The 23706-nt window shown below is 52.4% G+C and overlaps 1 long non-coding RNA gene across 3 annotated transcripts in view; it reads right to left on the bottom strand.

Annotated features, from left to right (window-relative positions):
• LOC142603933 (uncharacterized) overlaps nucleotides 1-23706 on the bottom strand; it is a 175999-nt gene that overhangs the window by 52319 nt on the left and 99974 nt on the right. For 2 of the 3 annotated variants that reach the window (XR_012837824.1, XR_012837822.1), the window contains exon 5: nucleotides 10910-11211. The exons of the other annotated variant lie outside the window; for it this stretch is intronic. This is a non-coding gene — a long non-coding RNA (uncharacterized LOC142603933). Of the gene's footprint in view, nucleotides 1-10909; nucleotides 11212-23706 lie in introns of those variants that run through there. 3 annotated transcript variants of the gene reach the window in all.

Genomic DNA, 23706 nt, shown 5'->3' with positions numbered 1-23706 from the left:
TCACAGCAAGCAGAGGGGTCACAGGAGCAGGAAAGTACTGCTTTCCAAAGGTTAAGGTCAACACTGAAACAGTTGTTATCCTTCATGGTCTTTCTGATGCATCAAGGAACTGCCAGGACAGAGACTAAGAGCCTGCAGGGCTTTTGGGGAGCAAGGCACAGCACAGGGCAGTGACAAGCCACCAGAGAAGCACAGCTATTGGCAAAAGAGCCCCTGCTCCAGAATCTCCCCCTTGCAAACCTGGGCTCTGCTTCCTACTGCATTGGAGAAAACCCCTGCCTCTGCTGGGACCTGCCAAGGCAAGAGCAGCCGACAGGATGCTTCGAGTTTCGGCGGTCCTGAGGAGCAGGCGAGAGGCAAAAGGCAGCGGGCACACACATGGGAACCTTCCGTTCAGATGTCCCTGAGGCTCAACTGCTGAACGTGACAGAGAGCAATACCACTGCTTTCATTCCTCCTTATTCCCGTACGTTGAACCTGCTTACTCATGTGGTTTAAATCTTAAGCATTCAAGACATGTTGATGTATACAAATATTTCTTCCATGCAAATAAGACTCTATATAATCCATTCTAGGCAGCCATAACTTAAACTGACAGCTACTAAAAACTGGGGGAGACTGTCACGGGCATGACAAACACAGATAACAATACTTAAATGCAAAGTGAAATGCACCAATAGTCAGCCCTGGAAACAGATGGGGAAAGTCCTGGGCACTCAAAGGTAAATGAAACGGTGATTCACCTGCACAGGTCTAGGGCTCACTGAACATGTCAGAGTGTTGGCACTTTAGTTTCTTCCCTTAAAAAGGTGTTCGCAAAGGAAAAAAAAAAATCAACAAGGGATGCCATCAGAACCAAGCTAGAGTCCTCTCAGATAGGAGCTCTTCAAGGGCACACATTTTTCCAGAGAAAGAGCTGCCTTCCCAGCAGGTACCCTGCAGCAAGACGAGCTACCCCCATGCACCACCCCGAAAACATGCACTCTGCACCACTCCAGACAGGCTGCATGGGCAGAGCCTGCCCTCTCCCCCCCCGCCCCGCACTGCTTAAAGACCCTTGCACCTGGCTTTGACCTTGTGCCACCTTCTGCCCTCCCCACTTCCCCAGAGACCCTCCGTCCCTGCTAAGCACACCACCAGGACTGGAGCAGCTCTCTGCTGCGGTCCCAGAACCATTTCATTGCGACACAGCCCTACTCCAGCTGCCTGTCCTGAGATTTCTCTGTGCTCAAGCCTGGCCAAGCTGATTTTTTAGAGAACCATCTGTATCCTATCTGCATATACATTTGTGGGTAATAAGGCCAGGAGGGACCTGATGATCACCCAGCCTGACCTTGTGCCAAACACAGGCCATTAGACTACCCTGGATTAATTCCAGTTTGAACAACCACAAGGCTTTTTAGAAAGAAAACATTTGATCTTCACTGTAGTATTTCTAGTGAGGAAGAGATCCTAGGTGCATTGCTCCAGTGCTTAATTACACTCAGTTTCCATTGTGTAGCTTCTTTCTAATCTGAACTTGTCTGTCTTCAGCTGCATCTAGTTAGACAGGCCTTTGTCTGGCAGACAACAGAGCTGTCTGCTATCAGAGCTCCATTCCCTACCTAAGTACTTATGGGCAGAAGTAAGTTGCTTCCACTGCCTGCCTCTGATAGAAGATAAGAACGAACTCTCCTGCGGGCTCTCACCTTACAGCATGATTTCATTCTCTGGACCCATCTCGCAGCTCTTCCTAACTCTTCTCTTACATGCCAGCTTCCACCTTAGCGTAGCTAACAGAACTAGGCGTGTTGCTCCAGCCACACCAGTAGCAGATACCTGCCAACTTCTCTACTGCATCCATGAAGGGAGTTGACCCTTCCAGCCCAGCTGGAAGCACCCCTTCCTCCCTTACAGGGTCACCAGTTCCCTGCAAAGCTTTCTCCTCCCTTTATCAACATTCTGTAACACTTGGCTTCTCATTTACATTCGCTTTACATTTTCATTTTCTCTCACTCATTTAAGTCTTTCTTCTAAAATCCTTGCTCCCAAATGATATGCTTCATAATTATTTTCAACTTTGTGAAATTAGCCCTTTTAAAACACCATATATGGATTTGGATTTTATTGTACTTGTACAATAAGAAGCATAGTAGAGACACAACCCCTGCATCAAACCTATGCGAAGGTTTAGTTCAGTGACCAGTCCCTTTCTATCCAAACAAGGGCTAATGCAGAGCTCTGGAATACAACTCCTGAGTCAGGGAACCATCATGAACAGATCTGGAAATGTTAAGGCCATTTTAGCTCTGGCAGCATGGGACCTCCAGCACACATCACTCTGAGCAAAACATCCCACACAAACATGGTCTTTTCTCCCTCTTTCTGTAGACTCACATGGAGCTGATCCTCCTGCTCTATCATACATTCAATTTTTCACAGCAAACACATGCTACCATCCCACCTCATGCTCTGCATACCACAACATCCATTGCCACACATCTGAGATCACCGGCTGCTGAGCTCTCAGCAGCAGAAGTGCCACTTACGACAGAGACTGGCCTTCCACCACCTTTGCCCCCCCAGTCTTTCCCAGAGAGATACAACTCAACGCATTTCTGGTTATAGGTTTTTCCAATGTTAACTTTCCAGTTAACTTTCCCAGCAGGTCTCAGTAACAACAAATAGCTCAAATTGGCTCTCAGAAATGAGCAATTCTGAAACTTCTTGTTTATTACCCAAGCTCCTGGCACCGATGCATAGCAATTAAATAACTTTGTTAACGTATCTTTCCTAATTCCTTACTGCGCAGACAGGAATGCCTCAAGATCTTATCACCCCTGCTCACAGTCAGGGATTTATAAGCACAGGCAGTGACTCAGATAAAGATATTCCAACTGGTGCGTGAAATCATACCAAAGATCTCCCCAGTCCCCCCACAACAGGCTACTGCAGCCTTTGGGATAAAAAGGCTGCTACTTCAGAGAGACATTGCCCCGAGCTAGATCTCTTTGAGAACCAAAGTTCCCTTCTAATCAAATTGTCATGCCAATGACTCTGTACCATCACTGTAATTAACCTCCTCACGCATAAAATGTAAATGATCAAAATGTTTCTCTTCTTCAGGGCTCTGTGTGACTCACGTATCTGAGAGGAGCAGCGGCTGGTCCATCCCTGCTGCTGGATGTTTCTGTATCTTCTCCTGGCTCTAGCAGGACCATCTTCTTGCATTCACCTCCTCTCCACATGCACTGACTGATCACCAGCAGCACCTAAGCCTAACCTCTCCTGCCCTCCCTTTTATCTCTTCTTATGGAAGGAAGAAAAAAAAACCCCAAAAACCCCACCACACAACCCCTCACAAACAATTGGTCACTGGTCTCAGGAGGGGTGGGGAGAACACAGTGGTGAGGCCAGTGATGAGGACAACAGCAGCACCACCTGCCCCCAGTGAAGCCTGCAGAACGAGCACAAGCCAGGTGATTGGGGCAGACCCAAGTGCGAGGGGGCAGGTGTGCACCCTGCTGATGGGTGCTACCTACACCTTACTGCGGGCAGGGTTTGCTGGGGGGCAAAGCGCATCTCCCGTTTTGATAAAGCTCCCCTTTGGCATGATACCTTCTGAGGTGACTCTGAGCCTTACTTATCCAGATAGCCCAAAGATTTTTTCCAGTTGATCCTGCCTTGCTTTCCTCTAGGAACGCTATCCTTTGCGTGGGATGGTGGATAGCCCCGAGAGAACCACTGAGGAAGAAGGAGAGACAGAAACATGATTTCTTTTTTTCATCCCAGACCAAGGCGCCAACACTGCCACATGACATGGAGAAAATTAACTCTGAATCTGCCTAGTGAAAGCTATTTGTTTCCAGGTGACACCTACCCAGAGGTCAGCCTACGTGGTCAGCTTTCAGTTTTGGTGTGTGGAAAAAGAAAACACACAAAATACTCATGCTTTTCTCTGGCACCTAGCAACAGTGCTCAGTGCTGTGAATAAAACCAGCCCAGAGCTCTGCAGGAAGTACAGGAAGAGGACAAGCCCTTGGGCTAATTTACAAGGAATGAAAACACTTTCTACACAATGTCCTGACACTGTGGCAGCCATTTTCTCTACACAAAACAAATCCAGTATTTGTTGTTCTTTCAGCCAGGCTTCTCCTGCCCTAGAAACAGTTCTGAAGTGCTCTTAAGCATCCCCTGGGCTGCTGAACTACTTGTGGCTGCTGAAGCATCCCCTCCACAGGGACATTTAAGTGGAGGTCCCTGCTGGGCCCTGACCGGGTGGGCAGGGGGCCAGCCAGGCTGCGAACGAGGTGCCATCCTCATGGGGCTACGGGGCACCCGTTTGCCTCCCGAGCCTTATCAGCCCCTCCTGGCGACTTCAAGCCCCAGCCCGCAGACCCCTGAGAGATGCTGCTTCCACATTGCGGGCAGAGCCGCAACCAGGCGGACACGGGGCACCGCTGGCTGCGTGACGGGGCGGACGTGGGGCAGCGCTGGCTGTGCAGCGGGGTGGACACGGCATGCCGCTGGCTTCCCGGGGCGCAGGGAGACAGCACGTCGCCTGCCCGCTGTGGAGAGGAGCCGGCGGGAGGCTCCTGCCAGCTGCACGTCCCTCCCAGTTGGGGTCTCGCAGGATGGGTGCCGGCTGTGAGGCAGCTCCAGGGAGCTCCAGCCTCCCCACCACAGCCCGACTCACTGGCCCAGGCTCTCCTCTTCTCGCCAGGGCCCTGCGGGGACTGAGGAGAGCACGAGGCCACATCTGCAGGAGGCAGCTGCCTTGCAGAGCCATGAGAGCCACCAGAGTGTGTGTTCAGACTCAGTACTGGTGACCCATTAAGAGAGGATGAAAAAAGCCCTTTCCTCATGCACCAGCTGGCAGCAGTTACCGTGTCTGCACCGTGCTCAGAGCTGCAGCACAGCACAGCACTCCCGCCAGTCCAGCCTCAACAGCACCCTCCTGCATCCCCCGGCTTACGGCAGCTCCTGTGCACATCCCTGAGGTGCCAGGCACTCCCCGTACACCAGCGCTCCTTCAACAAGGGAGCGTCAGTGGCTGCGGGGCCCCGGCTCAGCAAGCTGACATCATGTGCCTGATGTTGCCAAACACGGGTGAGCTGTTGCTAGAACAATCAATTTTTAAATATCTCCCTGCCTGTTATCCTCAGCCCTGCAGTAACTATAGTAACGGTGCTCCGGGCTCCCCCCTCCTCAAAGGTGCCGCATCTGTGCCCGGGGCTGGGGGGGCTCCGGGGGCCGCTGCCTCCTGGGCTCTGCCCTGGGACATGCTGTGGGTCACCTCGGAGCGGCCCACCTTCCCTGCCCTGGGCTGCCAGCTGCCACCTCCGGGCCCTGGCACAGGGACCCTGCAGGCACCGGGCAGCTCCGGCCTCTCTGCCTGCAGAGGAAGCGTTCGCATGCCGCTGGTGGTCCGCCCCAGCACCCTGGGAATACGGAATCCCCCGGGAAGGGCCCTACCCTGAACAAGGGGATCCGGCAGGGTCCTGCAAAGCAGATTTCCTCTGTCACACATGGCTTTTGGCAATAACTCGAACAGCCCTGGCACCTTGGCTGTGTGTGTCAATCCCCGAGCCTTGGAGGAGCGCTGGCAGGCGGGTGCTGTGCGAGTGCCCCATCCATCCTGAGCAGTGCCGCCTCCGGCGCAGGTGCTCACAGAGAGACCGTGAACGTCACAAGGTAAGAGTGAAGAGTAAACCACAGTTATCTTGTCTGCTGATCTGAATTAAAGGATCAAGCAATTGATACCAGGATCAGAAGCACGAAAAGAAGGAACGGCGATGTGCATTGCCAGTATTGGACACTTCGGTTGCTGCCAGCTGACCTCTGGGCTCCCCTCTGGCATGCACAGCACTGCAGCGGCTGGTGCTGGTGCAGCAGACCTCTTTCCAGAGTGGGTGCAGAGACACAGCTCTCAGGGTGCACTCTTATGCATTAAAAGCTCTGTTCGGATGGTGATCCCATCCTCAAAGTGCTGCCTGCACCCAGCCTGGTCCGGAGCGCGGGCTCCCACCACCTGCACGGCAGGATCACGTTTCCCTGGCAGCGTGCGAGGGGACCCCCTCTCCAGGAACCCCCCCGCCCCGGTGCAGGAGAACACGTCACGCTATGGCCTAGGTTACTTGGCACATGTGTGAAAGTACAGAAGATGTCCTTAGGCTTCTGAGGCGGATGTTTACTTTGTTTCTCTCTTTACCTCCATTCTGCTCAGTAAAAATGCAAATGAAGTGTTGTCGTTAAGTTCACTCTTTCTGCAATGCAAATGCTGTGTGTGTTCCCTCGGTACCTGCCTGCCTCCCAGATTTAGGAGGTGGAGAACAAGGAGGGAGGTGGGTTGGCTGAATTGCAACCCTAATTGGACTCCTCCCCAGACAACATACACTGTGAATTTTTCAAAATCATATAAATCATGTAATATCAATTATTCAATCATTCTGCTAATCTCAAGGCTTCCAGAAGACCTCTAGCTTTGTATAAAAGCTATACATGAAGTATCAATTATTGACAACCTTGTCATCAGAGGATTAACACCCAAGAACATATCCCTTCTGAATGCAAGTGGAGCATAGAGTGCTCCCCGGGAGGTATTACCTCTACTAGTCAAAGTGCTCTTGGAGAGGCTTCATCGCACCAAATTCCATCACTGCATTTATAAATCCTGTCCCATTAGATGCATTTATCCTGCAAACAACTTTGCAGTGTAATTCCTAGGTTTTCTTTCCTGATGTTACTGAGGTCCAGATGTACATAAACTTAAGAGATTAACACAGAGAGCACATTTGTCAGTTATGTATGCAGACAATTTCTGGGGTGTCCCATGGGATGGGTCTTTCTGCATGCACACACTGTACCAGGAAGGGTCACATCTTTTGCACACAGTGGCAGTTGGGAGGGAGCAGCCCATATCACACCTTAGGGTAACCATGTGCTCTGCCAGCCTCTTGTTTCCCTTCCCCCAGCCCCAAAATGGACAGTCGCATCCTCCATCTGGGCAGAGTGGGGGTCGAACTTTAATCTTTTCCCATAAACCGGGTTTTGCCTGCATGTCCTTTCCCACACGCTGCTGGGCTCACAAAGGGCGATTTGTCTGGCAGCTGTTTCCCAGATGGGGATGCTCTCCTGGCCCTCTGCTGCTGTCGCACGGTTTGCTGGCCTGGCACCTTCCGCGGTGCAGGGTGCAGGGCAGAGAGGGGCTAATGCTGATGTTTTTCACTCACGGTTCTGAAAGCATTTGATGCAGTTGCTGCAGGCTGCGAAAAGCCAGGAGCCTGCCAGCACCATGCAGAGAGTTTGGATGCCTCCCACAGGCAAGAGGGGCAGAGAGTGTTAATTAAAATGCACTGAGCAAGTGTAAAGTTTTATTACAAGGCACAAAGGTAGGCTGGTTTCTTTCTCTGACAGACACATCTGCATAATCCAGCCTGGGCTCCAGCAGCTGCACTGCGCTGTGCATGCTGCTGCCACTGATATTGTTTTCATCTATTTTATTGAAAAAACACTATCCAAGGTTTAAGCTGCATAACAAGCCCTGCTGCGCAGTAATGTCTTTGCTTTCTTTCTGCAGACGAATCTAACTGGAAACTCCCAGGTAGTAAGTGACCATCCTGCAGACAGGCATGCCCATCTTCCTGCCACTGCCTTTTCTGCAAAACTGGGAATCCTCTGGAACAGGCACATAACACGCAGGAGGGGAATCCCAGCTCCACGGCAGGCTGTAGATATACGCCATGCTCCCAAGCCATGCCAACACTGTGTTTGCTGAGCACAGGAGAGTCGCCAGAAGTGAGGCAGGTACAACTCTCCTGCACAGGTGACTGGATACATGTACCTTGGTAGCAAGCACCAGTTCCCCCAAGGACATCACCTGCATGAGTCCCAGACCAGATGGAGCCCAGAAAGTATGTCAGCACCAGTCTGAGACCTGCTCATCTGAGAGCTGCCTGCTCGCCCCATCAGCGCTGCCCAGCGGGTGCCTGTCCCTCTGCCCGGCCGGGGCAGGCTGCAGGGGTGTTTTCCAGCAGGAAGCAAATGCCAGGGGGGAGGATCAAAGGGCAGTGGCACGAGCACGGAGCAACTCAAGCTCTGGAAGCGTGAGCAGTGTGGAGTTTGGAGCAACGCTCAGCCATGAACTCTGCTCTTGCTGTTACTGCCAAGCAGGGAGGAGAGGAGCAGCAGGAGGTAGGACTGTGGATCCCACACTGGCAGGACAGAAGATGGCATAAAGGGGGAAGGAGATGGTGCTGCCTCATTAATCATGATAAAGAACAGGCTTAAAGAGAGCCTGGCTTTCAGCATAGTAATTAATGAGCTCTTTAATTTTAGGCTGTAACATCCAAACTACCCCATTAGGCAAAGAGCAGCTCAAAGTGTCCTTCCATGTGATGTCAGGGAGATACATGGGGAGCTCTGGAGTGCAGAGCACAAGGGACTTCTCCTGCAGCGCCAGACGTGCGCTGGGCCACAGTCTGAGCATTTCAGAGATTTAAAGCCCTCCTTATCAGCTCAGCCATTCTGCTGGCCTGGAAGAAGCCAGGGAGGCCCCATGCTGAGCTGCCAGCCTGCCCTGTCCTTCTGCAGGGGCTCTGAGAGTCTGCGTCTCGAGGGAGTGCCAGGCTGAAGGGATCAAGACGGGAGCACTGGAGCAAGGAGGCAGCCGTTGTCCCCTCCTCTGGTCCCAAACACAGCTTGGTGGCATGTGCATCGCTCTGAAGGGAGAACGCTAGCCCCATGTCTGAGGGCGGCCCAGAAAACATGTGTACGGCACAGGGGACTGAACATCTACGTGTACAACCCGCACGTCGGCTAGTGGCATGGGTGAGACCAAGAAACCTCCAAAACCTCGGGTGGTGGCAGGGATTGCAGCAGACTGGAGCCCATCCAGGATCAGTGCTCCCACTGCAGCTCGTTTCCCCAGGAAAGCATTCACAAAAGTATTTCTGGTTGAAACCCAGCCCAGCCTGCCCTTTCTGGAGCATGAATATACTGTATGTGTGAACTGGAGATTTGTCCCACATATTTTCCTGAAAGACCGTATGTCTTTTCCTTTTTTTAAAAAATAATGCCAGTCATAAATGTCACGTGTTGGAGTCCAGATCTCATTATTGTGAGTAGAAAAAAGTATGCCATGCAATAAATTCTTTTGTGGGAAACAACCCTGGTGACTAGAAGAATTTATGAATTTATTACTCTTTGTAGGAGCCTTTCCTCCTATGACTTAAGGAGAGATCTATCATCCTACAGGAGGTCTTGCTGGTTCTCCGTTTGGAAACCTTCATAAGAGTTTATGTCGTATTCCCTGCCTTCATGTCCTAAGGATTCATTCCACATGAATCACTCATTATAAACAAGGTGTTCTGAACCCGAACATCAGCACACCAGCACTGCCGGGGCCAGCCGTACCAACACCGCTCCTGCACAGACCTCCTGCCATGGCCATGGTGGTGTGACTCAGTTGTCCACCAAGGCTCTGCCCCAGCAGTCACAACCACTGCACTTGGAATGGCTAAGAGGTGGCAAGAGCCCTCGGCAGGGCAGAGACCGCGCAGCCCCACCGGTCCAGAGGGAGCGATCCGGGCACACAGGGCGGATTTCCCAGGTAAGCACAGCCCTGCATGTCCAGGCTCTGCCATGCAGGACTCATGCGTGATGTGCCCAGAGACTCGCTTAAGACAAAGCCCACAAGCAGAGGAAATCTCACTTCTTGCTGCAAGGAATCTTTGGCAGTGGCAATGGCCGTGAGAAAGGGTCACACAACCCATCTTGTCACACCACGAGCTGAGGGCAGGTAGACCTGCCACGCTTTACCATCCATCACTCTCGAGCAGCATGAGGAGAGGAGCCCAGCTGCAGCCACAGCCATTCTTCAGGGCCTGCCATCACTCCAGAGGAAGCCCCTGCAGTAATGCAAACAGCATCATCTCTGCCCCTTCTCCTAAAACCACCCTGCCTCTCCCTGTGCCCTCCTCCACTGCTGCACGCCGCCTCCCCGATCTGCTGGCTGGAGGAAAGCCAGCATGCTCAGCTCTTCCAGCATTGCACGGCAGCATGGGCTGTCCAGACCTGCTGGGCAGAGACCCCCAGCCCGACAAGCGCAATCCGGCTGCCGGAGCCTGGAACCGGACCCCTGTGTGCTGCAAGGCACCCTGCCCGCGGCCAGGGCTGCCTCTGCCCGGCATGGAGGGGTGTGGAGCTACCGGTGCCGCACTGCAGAGCTGGGTCCCCGCAGCCCCTCTGGATGCCCAGGGACTGGGCTGTGCAGCTGGGACGGGGCTCAGGCTGCCTCCCTGCGCCCACTGGGGCGGCACTGTCCCAGAAAGACGGGACTCCTGGCAGACATTACGTCATTTTGATCTTCTGGGAAATCTCTCGCTTTCTGGGCACACACGGCTTACCTCCCAAGTGTGGACTGAATCCACCGGCGCTGGCCCCATGCCCCAACCAGGGCAGGCATTGAGCAGTCACGGCAGGCTCTAACACCAGCCCTCCACAGTGCCGCAGCCTCCTCTCCTTCCCAAAGTTGCAGGGCACGACGGAGCCGGCTTCCCACCCGGGCTCAAGAGAGCGGGCTGAAACCCGTGGCGCTGGGGCTGCACGGTTCACGTGCCTCCTCCGGGGAGCTGCTGCGCAGGCGAAATGCGAGTCCCCTTCTCCCGCCCGAGCATGAGCTATTCTGCTAGCTTTGTGGTGAACGGGTGAGCATGTCACAGCGATGGCAAGATGGGGCTGGCAAACGTGGAACATCAGAGAAGTAAATTGCATCGGTTCAGCTCCAGATCGCGCATTAGAGGGATAACGCTCCCAGCAGGACACCGCCTCAGTGCACAGGTATGGGTGCGTGATCCCTTAATGACAGAGCCGGTGTAAAATTATGCCTTGTTATCTCATTGTCAATTTTATTTTAATATACGTTTGAAATACTCAGAATACAAACCTTTTCTGTAAGATTACAAAACGCTCGAGCACTTCTGCAATTTGGATGGCAGGGGATCAATTATTTGGGCATGGTTTTGCATATAATGGCCTGCAACAGATTGTAAAGTTTCTCAGTTAGCGAAGCAATTATGAATACTGAATACAAACTAATGGCTAGAGAGTGGTGGAACGGGGCCATCTGGACTCGGAGACACGCTTCTGGCTACGAGGAGCAGGAGTGCAGGGAGGGGACTCCTTCAGCTGAATGCCGTAAGTACTTGGATAAGTGTGTGATCTTCACAGAGCCTGCCATAGCAAAAAAGATGTGGTGTAAGAAACTGTGTCCAAGAACAAAAATAAACATAAATATAAACACAAACACAAATACAAAAATAAGAAAGAGAGAGAACTGTTGGAAATTGTTTTGCCAAGAAAGAAGTTCAGACTTCACTTCCACGTGATTACTGTTTATTCCAGAAGACCAGATCACTCGGTTCATTTAATGATTCAAAACAGATTATTTTCAAAAATCCTTGAAAGCTTTCACAAACAGACTCCCATTCAGCCAAAACCCAGCTGGCAAAGCTCCTGGGTGTGAGGACAGATTTATTTATCACTTCTCAGCAATGAATATTCAGGTCTATTTTGTTGAAAAGGGGAATAAGTCAGGGTTTTGACCATCTAAAGCAGCAGTCGCTGCCCTAAAACAACAGAACTGAGAGTGATTGCCATGAAGGGGTCCAGAAACCACCTCCTTGACAGCACGTTCCCTACACAGGGCTTGGGTGCACCGTTCCCAGGCTGCCTCCAGTTGTTAGCTGATGGGTCCTGGGCTCCCCAGCACGTCCAGGCTCCCGTCCTGCTCCCTGCCACTGTGCCGGGGGCATCGTGCCACCCGCACCCCTCCAGCGGTGCGCAGACCCGCCGATCTTGTGCTTTTCTGCAGCATTTTACCACCATCAAGCCTGCACCCAAGCCCAACCCAGCTGGAAGCATCCCTGTGTGAGAGCCCCTCGCAAACCGGAGCGGCCTCGAGCGCAGGGGCACTGTCCCGCTCCCCGGGGCCAGCCGTGCCGGCTGAGCTGCCCTGCTCTGCGCACAGCCACACGACTTGGAGCTACAAGCTTTATTTCCTGCGTTTTTCAATCCATTCATAAAAAATGCATGTGGGATGAAAGGTTTTACAGAACAAGATTTAGGGCTACAAATGTCAGATTTCACAAAGTTCCATCCCTAAAACTGCTCGGAGGAAAGTCGCGTCACCAGTAGCATGAACAGGGCGATGGGACTACAGATTTCCTAAAAGTAAATGAAAATGACATCAGGAGTTATTTTTCTCCTACTTTTAAAAATCAGCCTAGCAGGAACATCAAAGTAATCCATGAGTCTGGTCATTCCTGTAACATATTGATATAAATCAAAAACAAAACCATGGTTGAGTCAGGTAGAAAATCATCTTCCAGAGACATCCAACTGAGCTCAGCAAAGGAGAAAAGGCTGACACAACATCTTTAAACATTTTTAATTACCCTGTCAAACTGACAATTATAGAGCTAATTATTAGGAAGACAATACCAGATATACTGAATAGCACATCAACAGTGTTTTTATGTAATTATGCAATTTAATGAATTGAAGGCTACAGTAATGGACTATATCTGGTTAATTAGGGACTCCCTTTCTGCTAATAATGCCATTTATTTTCAATTCACTGTATTTGTTTTTTTCTGTAAAACCAGGCATATTTCCACAGATGATGAAGGATTCTTCGCAGCAGCTCATGTGCCCCTTCCATTATTTATGGCACACAGATTTTTTTTCATGGGGTGGACGATGAACTCCAGCTGAGTTCTCTTTCATTTCCAACTCTGCCATATTCCCTAGGGGTTAATTACATCCCAGCGCTGGGCTCTTGCTGCTTCGCTGCTGTTGGCATCCAGCCGGCCCAAAGCCACTCAGCGCCCTGGGAATGGCACCCTGCTCCCTTGAGAGCCCTGGTCTGAGCCCCCGCCACAAACCCAGCCCTGTGCCAAGGTGCAGGCAGAAGGACAGACCCCTTCCTGGGCCAGGAGGTCCCCAGTGGCAGTGGGGGGGGTCGAGGCCACCCATCTCTGGATGTGGGAGGTGTAGGGGGCCGGTGAGCTGGTTCCCGGGTGAACTCTGCCCAGCAGCACCCTCCAGCCCTGCACCCACGCCTGCGGCAGCACCCACGCCTCCGCCAGCCCCCAGCCCCGCTCCCGGAGTCCCTGGGAAACGTGCAGAGGTGCGTGGGGCTGGTCGGTGGGGCTGTTCCCCCAGCACCAGCCACAGAAAAGAAAATAAATAATTTAAACATTTTCCCTTGCAGATAAAATTTTGGAGGGTTTGAAGCCTCCTAATTCCTCATTGTTGAATGAAAATTGTCTGATAAATTATTGATTGTATTTTAAATGTACCCACAGAAACCATTTTAATTTTTCTTTTCTCTTTTTGGAAATAATTAACCTGTTTAAATTTTTTAATCACTTGAAGATATTTCCCGCTGTTACCTGGAGGAGAGGGGCCCTGCCTGCCAAACAAGCCCACCGGCTTCGCGAGACTCCAAAGGGAGGAATCGGCTGTGGGAATCCTCGTGGCCACACTCCACTGCTGGGCCAGCTCCTCACATCCCAGCTTCCCGCAGCATTCCCGGGTGGGATCTGCCACGCCAGCCTGTCCCCGAGGAGAAGAGGCTCTAAAGAACAGGACTGGTCCCTTTATTTGTACGTGTCAGCTTGGACTCGCATCACCTCCCTCCTTTCAGAGGCCCTTATCACTGAGGCTGTTCTGCATTAGCTTGCATCCCGTTTTCCTCCCCTGAAAGCCGGGCTGTCTGGCACCAGGACAGACCCCCAAGTCGGGCAGGTCGGGCTGGCCATGCCACGAGCACGGCAGCAGCAATGGGGAGCAGCTGGTGGAGACCAACCTTCTGCCCCTCTGGAGCCCCTGAGCACAGGCAGGCTGGGGGTGACGGGCAGAGGAGCCCTCTGGGACCAAAGCAGAGTAGAAATGGGTCTCTCCTGTGTCGAAGCAAACCCTCAGCCGCGTTGCTGCTGGCTGGGCTCTGCTCCACCCATCCCCAGTGCACAGTTATTCGTTTACACCCAGCACAGGAACCGAGTTGCCTCTCTCTGTCACCTGCTCCTCCACAGCTGGCTGGGAGATGCTCAGCAGACCCAGCCTGGCTGTTCAGGAGTACAAATGAGAAGCACTGGGAACATTATTCTCGCCATAAACATGAGCTGGGATGTGCAGCCTGCAGTCTGTGATAACCCCTGGTAACCCGCTCCAGTGGGGAGCACAATACAGCAGTAAAGGAAAATACAAGAGGAAATATTGCTAAAAACCCCTGTAACATTTAAGAAGGAAAAAGACAAACCACACTATCTTCGTAACCCTGTCCCTAATCAGAATAGCAACAGCAATGGCAATGCAGGAGCCCTCCCGAGTCCTAGGTGAGCTCCAGCCAACGACCGTTGCCTGGCTGCACCGTGGGAAGGGGGATTTGTGCAGAGAGATGTCCCCAGGCTGGGAGGGGGCCAGGTCATGGCACGTCCCGTCAGCCCCTCCTCGTTACCCAGCCACTGATGCTCAGACACTCAGTGCCGAGGGCTGGCCCCAGCCAGTTGCACCAGCACATTGCAGCGTCAACCACTAGCAGAAAACAACGCTTAGGATTAACAAGCAGCTCTACAGAGAGCCACTTCAGGGGACGGGACAGGTACTCCTGAACACACATCATGGCAGGATGGACCACTGCCCTTGGCTGCAGCATGGAGAGCACACTGTGCACGCAGAGAGGCAGCCTGTGAAGGCACTAACTGTCCTTGCAGGCTTGTTGCAGAACATGGGATCTGACTGAGAGCACCACAGAGGATGGATGCGCCCTAAAAGGCAGGGGTCAGGAGAAGACTGCAGTGGTGGAGACCAGGACTAGGAAGAAGTGAGATCTAGAGAAGGTATTCTGTAAGGACAGGAGAAGGTAAATTAAATGCTAAGAATGAAAAAGATGTGTCTGGGACAGCAGCTCTTGATGGGTAGAAAACAGCCTAAAAATTGCACTTGCCCTATCACTTCTGCAGAGAAATTTGTTGAGCTCCATCTGCTGCCCCTTGCTCTCTTGCAGATGCACAGCAGCGGGAGCTGCAGCTGACACAACAGCCACAACCAAGGAGCAGCTGGGGCTGAACAGTCTCCTTCTGGCTGTGCACAGAGGGGACACCTAACACGGCTGAGAAGCGCAAATGGGAACACAGATACAAACTAAATTTGAGCAATATTGTTGCCCACCTTGACTAAGTGGGCAAAAGAAACTCAGTTAAGGGGTTGGGTAAAGCCATTAGCGAGGGACGTGCTTGGATCACAGATGCAAAACTGCAGTGCTGCTCACTGCAAGGGACACAGCAACCCACCAAAGATGGGTTTGAAAACGGGGGTGGTGAAGCTTCTGCTGTCTCTCTGAGTCAGATGGAGCCGCCGTCATCACAGGTTATTGCAGGCACTGCTCTATGTGCTGCCCACCTCTGAGGCGAAAGCTCAGCTCCTGGCTTTTCACCCCTCCCGAAGGCAGAGGTGCACCTGTACAGGCAGGGGCTGTAACCCCGACAGTCGGCCCACACACACCATCTGCCAGTCTAATACACCCCTTTTCTTTGGTCTCGGTAGCTCAGTTAACTCTTGTTATGGAACGGGTTGGCAGGTCCCAAAACACAGAAAAAATAGTAGTGTTTCACCCCAGAAGCAGTGGGAAATGTCGTAGTAATGTGTCAGCTTGCTCAGGTTCTGGGGACACTTGGATCCTCTCCGGGGAGGTACCAGTATGTATTTAAAACAGGTCATACTATTGAGCTGGAAAAGGCAAAGATGCCAAATTAACTTCTCTAGTGGCCAGAAACACAAATAATTAAAGAGAACAGGATGAAGGAGGAGCCTCTTTTTGCACTACATGTTGGTGGAACTTGCAGACTTGCGAGAGCCTCGTGCCCCACAAGCTGGTGGCGTGGGCCAGCTTCCCTCCTGGGGCCAGGTCCTCCCACACTGCGGGGCAGGCAGGCTGTCCACCTTCTACAAAACGCTGCAAGACCTGACAAGTGAAAGCACCAAATCCACCTTATCACATTGGCAGTTTACTGGCATTAATGGCACAAATATTTGGCAGGTGACTTCCTTGCAGAGTTTTACTAGCTTTGCCTACCGTGCACACCCAAACACACTAAAGGACTCCCCATCTAAGTGAAAGCTGTTGTTAGGAAGGAAGGAATTCAATAATGTACTTGTAAATTAATAAAATCCTGGCAATTGTGAAAACATCCTGGGCTTTTGTTGGCCTGGAGATTTATTCAGTCCTGCTGGCTTCCCAGCTGAGGCAGAAAAGATCATAAACCTGCCAAGAGAAATGCCTCTGCAAAATGTTCCAGGCTCAGCTATAACATTCCTCTACCTGCTGGCACAGCAGCCAAGGTGCCCCAAAAAGGCCAAGAGCTGAACTTGCAAACCCCATCCCCTTTGTCCTTGCCGGCAGCTGCTCAGCGGCATTAATGCTCACTAGAGTTGACTATTCTGCAGTTTGGATTTGGTTTGGGGGGATCTTTCAAAGCTTCGTTCTTTCTAGGAATATAATAAACCTCAAACTGTGCTACGTGCCCATCAAAATCAGCACGGTACACGAGGGAGTGCTGGGAAAGCTGTTACAGGGATCTGGGCTATGCACCAGCTCCTGTTCGCAGCCAGTCCAGGTTCCTCGCTGTGCTGGTTCACCGCTCGCTCCGGCAGCAGGAGCTTTCTTCAAGTGCTTCCAGGATGCACCTACCTCGCCCCCGAGCTGTCATTTGGCTCCTGGTTTTCACTTCAGGTTGCATCTTCAGACAGCCAGACTGTGAGCTGGGACTGCTGGCAGGATCCCACTTCCCTATCATCAGCCCTGCATCAGAAACAAGGCAACTATGGAGACTTGGCCAAACAAAGCTTCTTCTCTAAGCTGCTCCATCTCAGCTGTGTACGAGAACCCTTCCTAAGTTTAGGTAGAATCAAAGCATTTTATCTTTGAAGACATATCAGCATGAAAGTCAGACCATGAGGAAGGTAATGGTATCGGACACCTGCGCCACTGCGGTGCACTGTAGTCTCCATGGCAATGGGGTCCCGGAGCAAAAGCTGCACCCAACCACCTCTCAGAGGACGGCCAGCGGCAATCGCAGCTTCGAGCTTCCCCGAGAGGAGCCTCTGCTCAGTTGCAATGGAAGCAGCACAGGGATAACAACTCCATGTGCCCTGTTAGGAGCAGGGATACACAGGGCAGGGAGACCAGACTCACCCCCGCAGCGCTGGGAGCTGGCGGTGAGGGCAGGCAGGGAAGGGAACGATCGTGCTCAGCAAGAGCACTGCAGCAGGAGGAGCAGCTGTCTGAAGTGACATCCACATTCCTGCTCCTGCCTGTTAAACAGGCCAGACACAGCTCTCTTGCCCTCGCTCCCCCAGCGCTGCTTTGAGACAGAAGAACATTTTGCTCCTGTGGTATGAGTCAAACACATTAACTCCAACCCTCCAGGGAGTCTCTGAGCACTGTACCTACCTCTGCCACTTCCCCAGGGCCAGCAGCTGATCCAACATCTTTCTGACTATCTGTTAAGGCAGCAGAATTCACAGCATTTTCCTTGGGTTTATAAATGGTCCGGAGCCCCCGAGCCCAGGCACAGGAGATCCGTGCTCTCTATGAGTAGCATCATTGTCAGCTGGACCACAGTCGAGATGGCAGGGCCGCTGATGGGATCCCTGCCCTGCAGGACTTGCAGCCGAGATCCCAACGGACAACAAGAACCAGGCTGTCCCACCCCACACTAGGCTGGCTCTACAGACTCCCCGCTTTGACGAAACAACACAGAGCTCTGCCCCTGCAAAGCCAAACACATCCACCAGCACAAATTCAAACTGCGCAGCTCTAGTGGCAAGAAAGATCACTCAGTAACTGGCAGCACAGACCCCTAGCACAGGGTGCTTTGCCGTTACAGGTGCAGGAAGGAGGCTGCATCCAGGGACCTGCAAGGGCTGAGCAGCGAGAGGATGACACTAGGTCTGCAGTCAGAGTTTGCCAAATATTTAATAGACAAATGATCCAGAACCAGCACTTCTTCTGAGGAGCAGCATCATTTCATTTTCATTGGGGAATGCTCAGCTAGCTGATTTTATGACAGCATGTCTTTTATATATATATAAAATTTAGTGCTTGTGAAGCCAAAGGAGTAATAGCACTTGCAAGGGCCAGGGATAAGGTGGAAGATAGGCCAGCGTCCTGTGGCCATGAGGCAGCACAGCCCCGTGTGCGATACCACCTGTACCACACACAGGAAAGCAGCTGCCCTGCTCTTCCAGCTCTCCAGACCAGACACCAGTCTCTTCCTGGGACTCAAGCGCTCAGTCCCTCAGGAGGAAAATCTCCACCAGTCTCAGCGTGATACTCATGAAAGTAGAAGTTGCTTGTGCCAGTTCTTGTGTGGTGCAAGTGATACCAACAAAGCTGCCAGAGATTCATACCAGTCATCTCCAGAGTGGTTACCCAAAATGTCCCAAGAGCCAACAAAAGAGAAAGGAGTAACTCATTTAATTTCCCTCTAAGTTAGGCATAAGCAGAACTGAGCTCCTCCTTCTCCTGCACCGCAGAGCACCTTCCCTGCTGTGGTCTCTGTTCTCCCACTGCTCCTCATTTCCAGTACTGGGGAGCCCTGGGAAGTATCTCAGACATACCATTCCTTCCCACAGCATCACTCCCCGCTTCCAACTCTGTCCACAGCCTCCACAGTCTTTGTATACATTAATGCCAAACTGTCTGCAAACCTGCCCAGGCCTTTTGTAACGTCTCACTCACTGTACAGCCAGTAATGACCATGTTGACGCAACATGTACTTTCCTCTGCAGTATGAAAATGCGCTGCCTCAGCCCTGGGCCCTTACTCCTCTTGCTTTACTCAGCTTCTCTCCTGCATTCTTCCACTGCCTTATCAGCTGTGCTGATGCTCGATCTTCATCTCTCTTCATCTCCCTTTCAGGCAATGACAGAGGCAGATTTTTTTTCTGGTCATTTACACATTTTTGCTACTTACAGCCTAAGATTTTCTGGATGATAACGAAAGAATCATCAGGAGGGACATCCCCATCACTTTGCTCAATTGACTGCCTCTTGCATCTGCTGGGCTTTTGAATATCTAGGGTGCACTCAAAGAACCAGCTGCACTTTCCCTTCTAGCTCTTTCTGCTGCAGACCCTCCTGGGCAGCTGCCTCCTCTTGCCCCTCCTGCTCTGGCAGGTTTTTGGCAGGAGGTCAGACTGGATAAGCAGAGCTGTCCCCTCTGATCTGGAACCTGTGAAGCGCCAGATTTTGCACCCGAGCTCGGTATCCATCTAGTGATCAACCATCCATTAGCTAGTGGTACAGACCGAGTGGGACAGAGCCCACAGGGAACGGCAAGGGGCCGGCAGAGCTGTGAGCTGTGAGGACAGGAGGGATGGTCATGGTACAGCAAGGCAGAAACTGCTCAGGCACAAAGGCAGCACCAGCCTACAGCAAACATCCGTTTTTCTTCTGATGCCATCCTGGAGCACAACCCCGTGATGCCAAAAAGAGAGTGGTGTGCTGGAGGGCACTCAGAAAGGACAAGGGGGGATCCCGGTGTCAAGGAGCTGACAAAGCAAAAGCCGATCCCCCTGCTCGTTCTGCAAGCCAAGGAGAGGGAGAGGGGAGGTAGAAAGCAGGGCGGCACTGTAGGCTTCAGGGAAACAGTCGTGGTACTGATGAACTGCCCTGGAGTCCCCAGAGCCAGGGCAAGAGCTGCGAGGCATGGCCAGAGCAGAGAGCGCAGCGCTGGCCCACAGGGCTGGTCCACTGGCAGAGCACAGCTTCCAGCGCTGGCTCCTCTTTGCCGAGGCCACTCAGCAGCAGGTGCCACGCAGCCGTTAGCCATCGAGGCAGCCACCCTGCAGCGCCCATGCGGCTCTCACCCCGCTGAGAGGGCCTGGGTGCCCCATCCCACTCTTTCCTGCTGACCGTGGGATCAGCTCCTTTCCACCCCAGCACAGAGGTCAAACCCGGGATTTTTCTTATGACTGGCGGTGGTGGGGGCTGCAGGGCAACAGGACACCTCTGCTTTCTTGCTTTCAAATGTTTTTGCAGAGCTCCATCTAGGGGGGGATGTTGCTGGACAAGGCTGCAGAGCAAGATAGGTACCAATAAACAAGTAAATGGCTGCTTCCTCTGGCCTGAGGCCTCTTGTCACACACTTACGGTGCTAATTAAAAAGGGAGGGCACAGCCCATAAATTTTACAGTTTATTCTAACTTCAGTTCCAGCTGGTTTTAAAAGAGCTGATGAAGGTAAGTGCATCTGTGCAGATCACTGGTGCATCACAGACAGAGAGCCAGAGCGCTTAATTAAATGTTATTCTAGGAATAAAATTTAGCCCTCATTGGACAAGACTGAATATTAAAGCATCAATTTCCTGAAGGAGACTGACTGTAATCAGAGTCTCCTGCTATGGGAAAGCAAAAATAATCCCAGCTACTGACACCAACATCCATCAGACAATGGCAGAAAAAAGTACCACAGCCACAGAAACGCACACAGCTCTGCAAAGGACTGAGCTGCCCCACGGAGGCAGCAGCTCCTCGCGAGCTCCCACGGGCATGCTCCACTCACGGCTGGCACCAGCGGCAGGGAGCCCAAGTCCTGCAGGAAACGTTGGCTCCGAAAGCGTTCCTCCTCCTGGCAGCACAGACCAGTCCCTTGGCACAGCACACGTGGCTCCTGGCTCCCAGGAGCTGGTTTTCAGGCAATTGTACCATTTGGGGCAGTTCTGAAGCTCCTCACAGCCACGGGAAATCTCTGCCTACCCAGCGCTGAAGGAAGGAGGGATCAGTCCCTCTTCTGCAGACATGCCAGCCTGTGTCTGACAGAAAAACCACTGCTGGGCTGCATCCACAGGCTGGTGCCCGTACGCAGACACGAAGTAACGTGTACCCTCACCCCGATCTCTCCGCTCTCTGGACCCACGCAGCCAGCCCGAGCCTCTTCCACAGCCTTTCTGGCAATGGCTGACAGTTGCTGTTCCTTTCTGCTGGGACTCAAGGCATTGCTCCCTGCAGCTACCTGCTGCTGCTTTCCTTTGCTGGGATCCCCGACTGTCCTGAGAGCTGACAAGTGAAAGCAGCACAGGGTGCTAAAAGCAAATCGGGCACCTCTCCAGCCCTGCTGCATCCTGAGCGACAAGACGCTGGGCTGGGGAAAGATCCCAGCGTCAGAGCTGCAGCAACAAACAGCAGTTCAGGTAGCTGAGGATCCCCCTGGGGAGAGGGTACAACAGATCAACCCACATCCTCTGTGTATTTTTATTTCCAAGTGAATCGTGGTGTCTCATTTTATGGCGTCAGCCCTGGGATGAAAGAATAGCATTAAACTTCACAAATCCTCTAATATTGCTGTGTCTACAGTTGGAGGCCTTCACATATGCAGATATTACTTCTCCTTTGCTCAGAGGTCTCTTTCTAATTTAATACTTCCCCAATATTGCAAAAGTCATAACATGGGCTTCTCCAGAGGAACATAGTTTATCTCCGAGGAAAGGGCAGTCTGTCATTGCAGACGATGCTCCGCAATTCTGCCACGTTCCCACAGCAGGACAGCAGGACAACACCACCTTTGCACCCGGGCCAGGCAGTCGGTACCTGCTCCAGCCCCAAAAGAAGCCGCAGAGAGCATAGGGCAAAGGCTCTGCCTGCGGGTCCTTCCCCTCCTCCGATGGTCCCCACCACCTCCCCACCCAGAGCCTTGACAAATCTCTAATCTTAATGGTATTAGCCAAGGGGGCTGGCAGCTGGATCTGCCCTTTGCGGGTACTGTCAGATCAAATAGTCGCTAATTGACCAATGCGTCTCCTTTTGCTGAGCTATTAGCAACGGCTCCATGGCAGCTTTCTGACATTAATTATCTGTGAGTTAGCAGTATCTGAAAGCATAAATAATAGTTTGCCATGATGGCAGGTCGAGCTCAGAGCTCCAGGCACACCAAGGCAGGCTGACGTGGCCACCATGTCCTGGTGCAGCCCAGCGCAGGAGCTGTGGGTGCCATCGCTGGGCCCTGCAGCCAGGAAGGTGCTGGGCAGCACGCAGGAACAGCCAGCTCTCCCCCAAAAGCACTCAGAGTTTGGTCAGACTGTCGCAGTGCAGGGACACCTTGCTGCTTGGGCCACTTTCATCAGTGACAACAGTACGAGAGACAACAGTGCTCTGGCATGGGCTTATCCCTGGTTTTGAAGCGTTGTCTTACAGCCAACGCAACCATGAAATGCAGCAAGAAAACAGCTTGTGCAAAGCCCACAAGGGATATTCCTCCAGCAGACCATCACCAAAGAGAGAAAAGGAACAGACATCGCAAACCTCAGTGCACATACCCTTTCCTGGCAGCTCTAAGAGGTTCCCATTAACCCAATCACCCATGGTTAGAGGGGCTGACTGTCCCCACAACTGCTGCCTCTGAGGTTAGCAGAGCTCAACAGTTGGCAAGTAAAGGAGCCACAGCAAAGCAAACAGGCTCCAGGCACTGCACACTGCTGAGAGGGATAGGTTTAATACACACTGCATTTCACACATGCACTTGCATTTAGCACTCATCTGAAAGACTCTGAACCCTTGTTGCCTCTTTGTAACGCAGCTCCTGCACAAATCCCTCAGCCTGGCCCTTCTGGCGCCTCTCAAGAGCTCGGACACTTGCACTGCTGCCTCCTCCAGAGTCCAGGCACCCCTGGAAGAGGTTTCCTCCTGCCTGGCCACTGGAGGATGGAAGTGGCCCTGATCAATGCTTCTCAATGCAGAATCCTGCAGTCTGAGGGAGGCAGAGCAAGCCCCCTCATCTGGAGCAGCACCTACCAGCCCTACATCCAGAGAGGGGACCAGCTGGACGTGGGTTCGTGGTGATGAGGGACAGGGGCTGTGTCTGAGGGCATCTCCTTTGGCCAGGAAGAGCCAGATTACCTCCCGCCTTCCAGAAGTGACTGATTTGAGACTACGTCATGATCCCATTTTTGCATAACGTAATTGATACACGATACAAAGGCCGAGATTAAGTGAGGAATAATTAATTGATTTTCATAGGTTAATCTAAAGACTGGGCCTCAAGTTGTCTGTCTGCAATGATCATTGTGGACATTGCGCAAGGGCCAGCAAGAGGACTCCAGAAATGTGCTTAATGAAGACTCTCTGTCACTCAGAAGCTTGTTTGTGTAACAGCAGCTCAGAATCAGCTGACATTTATGCCAAAGTCGATTCTTTATGTAATAAGACAGAGCTGCACAGGACACATTCATCTAAGTGCGGAGCATACTGCCTGCCCTGGTGTCACCAGCATGTCCCCGCTGACCCCAGCATCCCCACCAAAACCTCCCATCTAGGACCATCTTTTTGTGTTGCCTTTCCTCTGCCTTGAGCTGGCCCAGCCGCTCGGCACCAGCCAGCCCAGCCTGTGCCCACCAGCACTGCCAGCCTGGGGCTGCCAGTGCCTCTCACTTCTCCCGTCTCATCCCAGCTCTGTGCAAAGCCACATGGCAGGCACTTTGGGAAATCACATCCAGGAGGAAGCGCAAGTGGTCTCAAACCCACACTTCACTACTGCCAGTGCCAAGCTCGTACATGGAAAGGATCTGGCTGTCATCCAGCCCCCTGCTCTTTGCCTGCATCTGCTCTGTCCCAGGGAGTCTGGAGACTCCTCAGCCTGCTGGGGACAGACAGGGCTGCGTGCAGCATC

The sequence above is a fragment of the Balearica regulorum genome, chromosome 15 (genome assembly GCF_011004875.1).
Source record: "Balearica regulorum gibbericeps isolate bBalReg1 chromosome 15, bBalReg1.pri, whole genome shotgun sequence".
NCBI classification, from domain to species: Eukaryota; Metazoa; Chordata; class Aves; order Gruiformes; family Gruidae; genus Balearica; species Balearica regulorum.
This window is presented reverse-complemented; position numbering and strand designations above follow the sequence as displayed.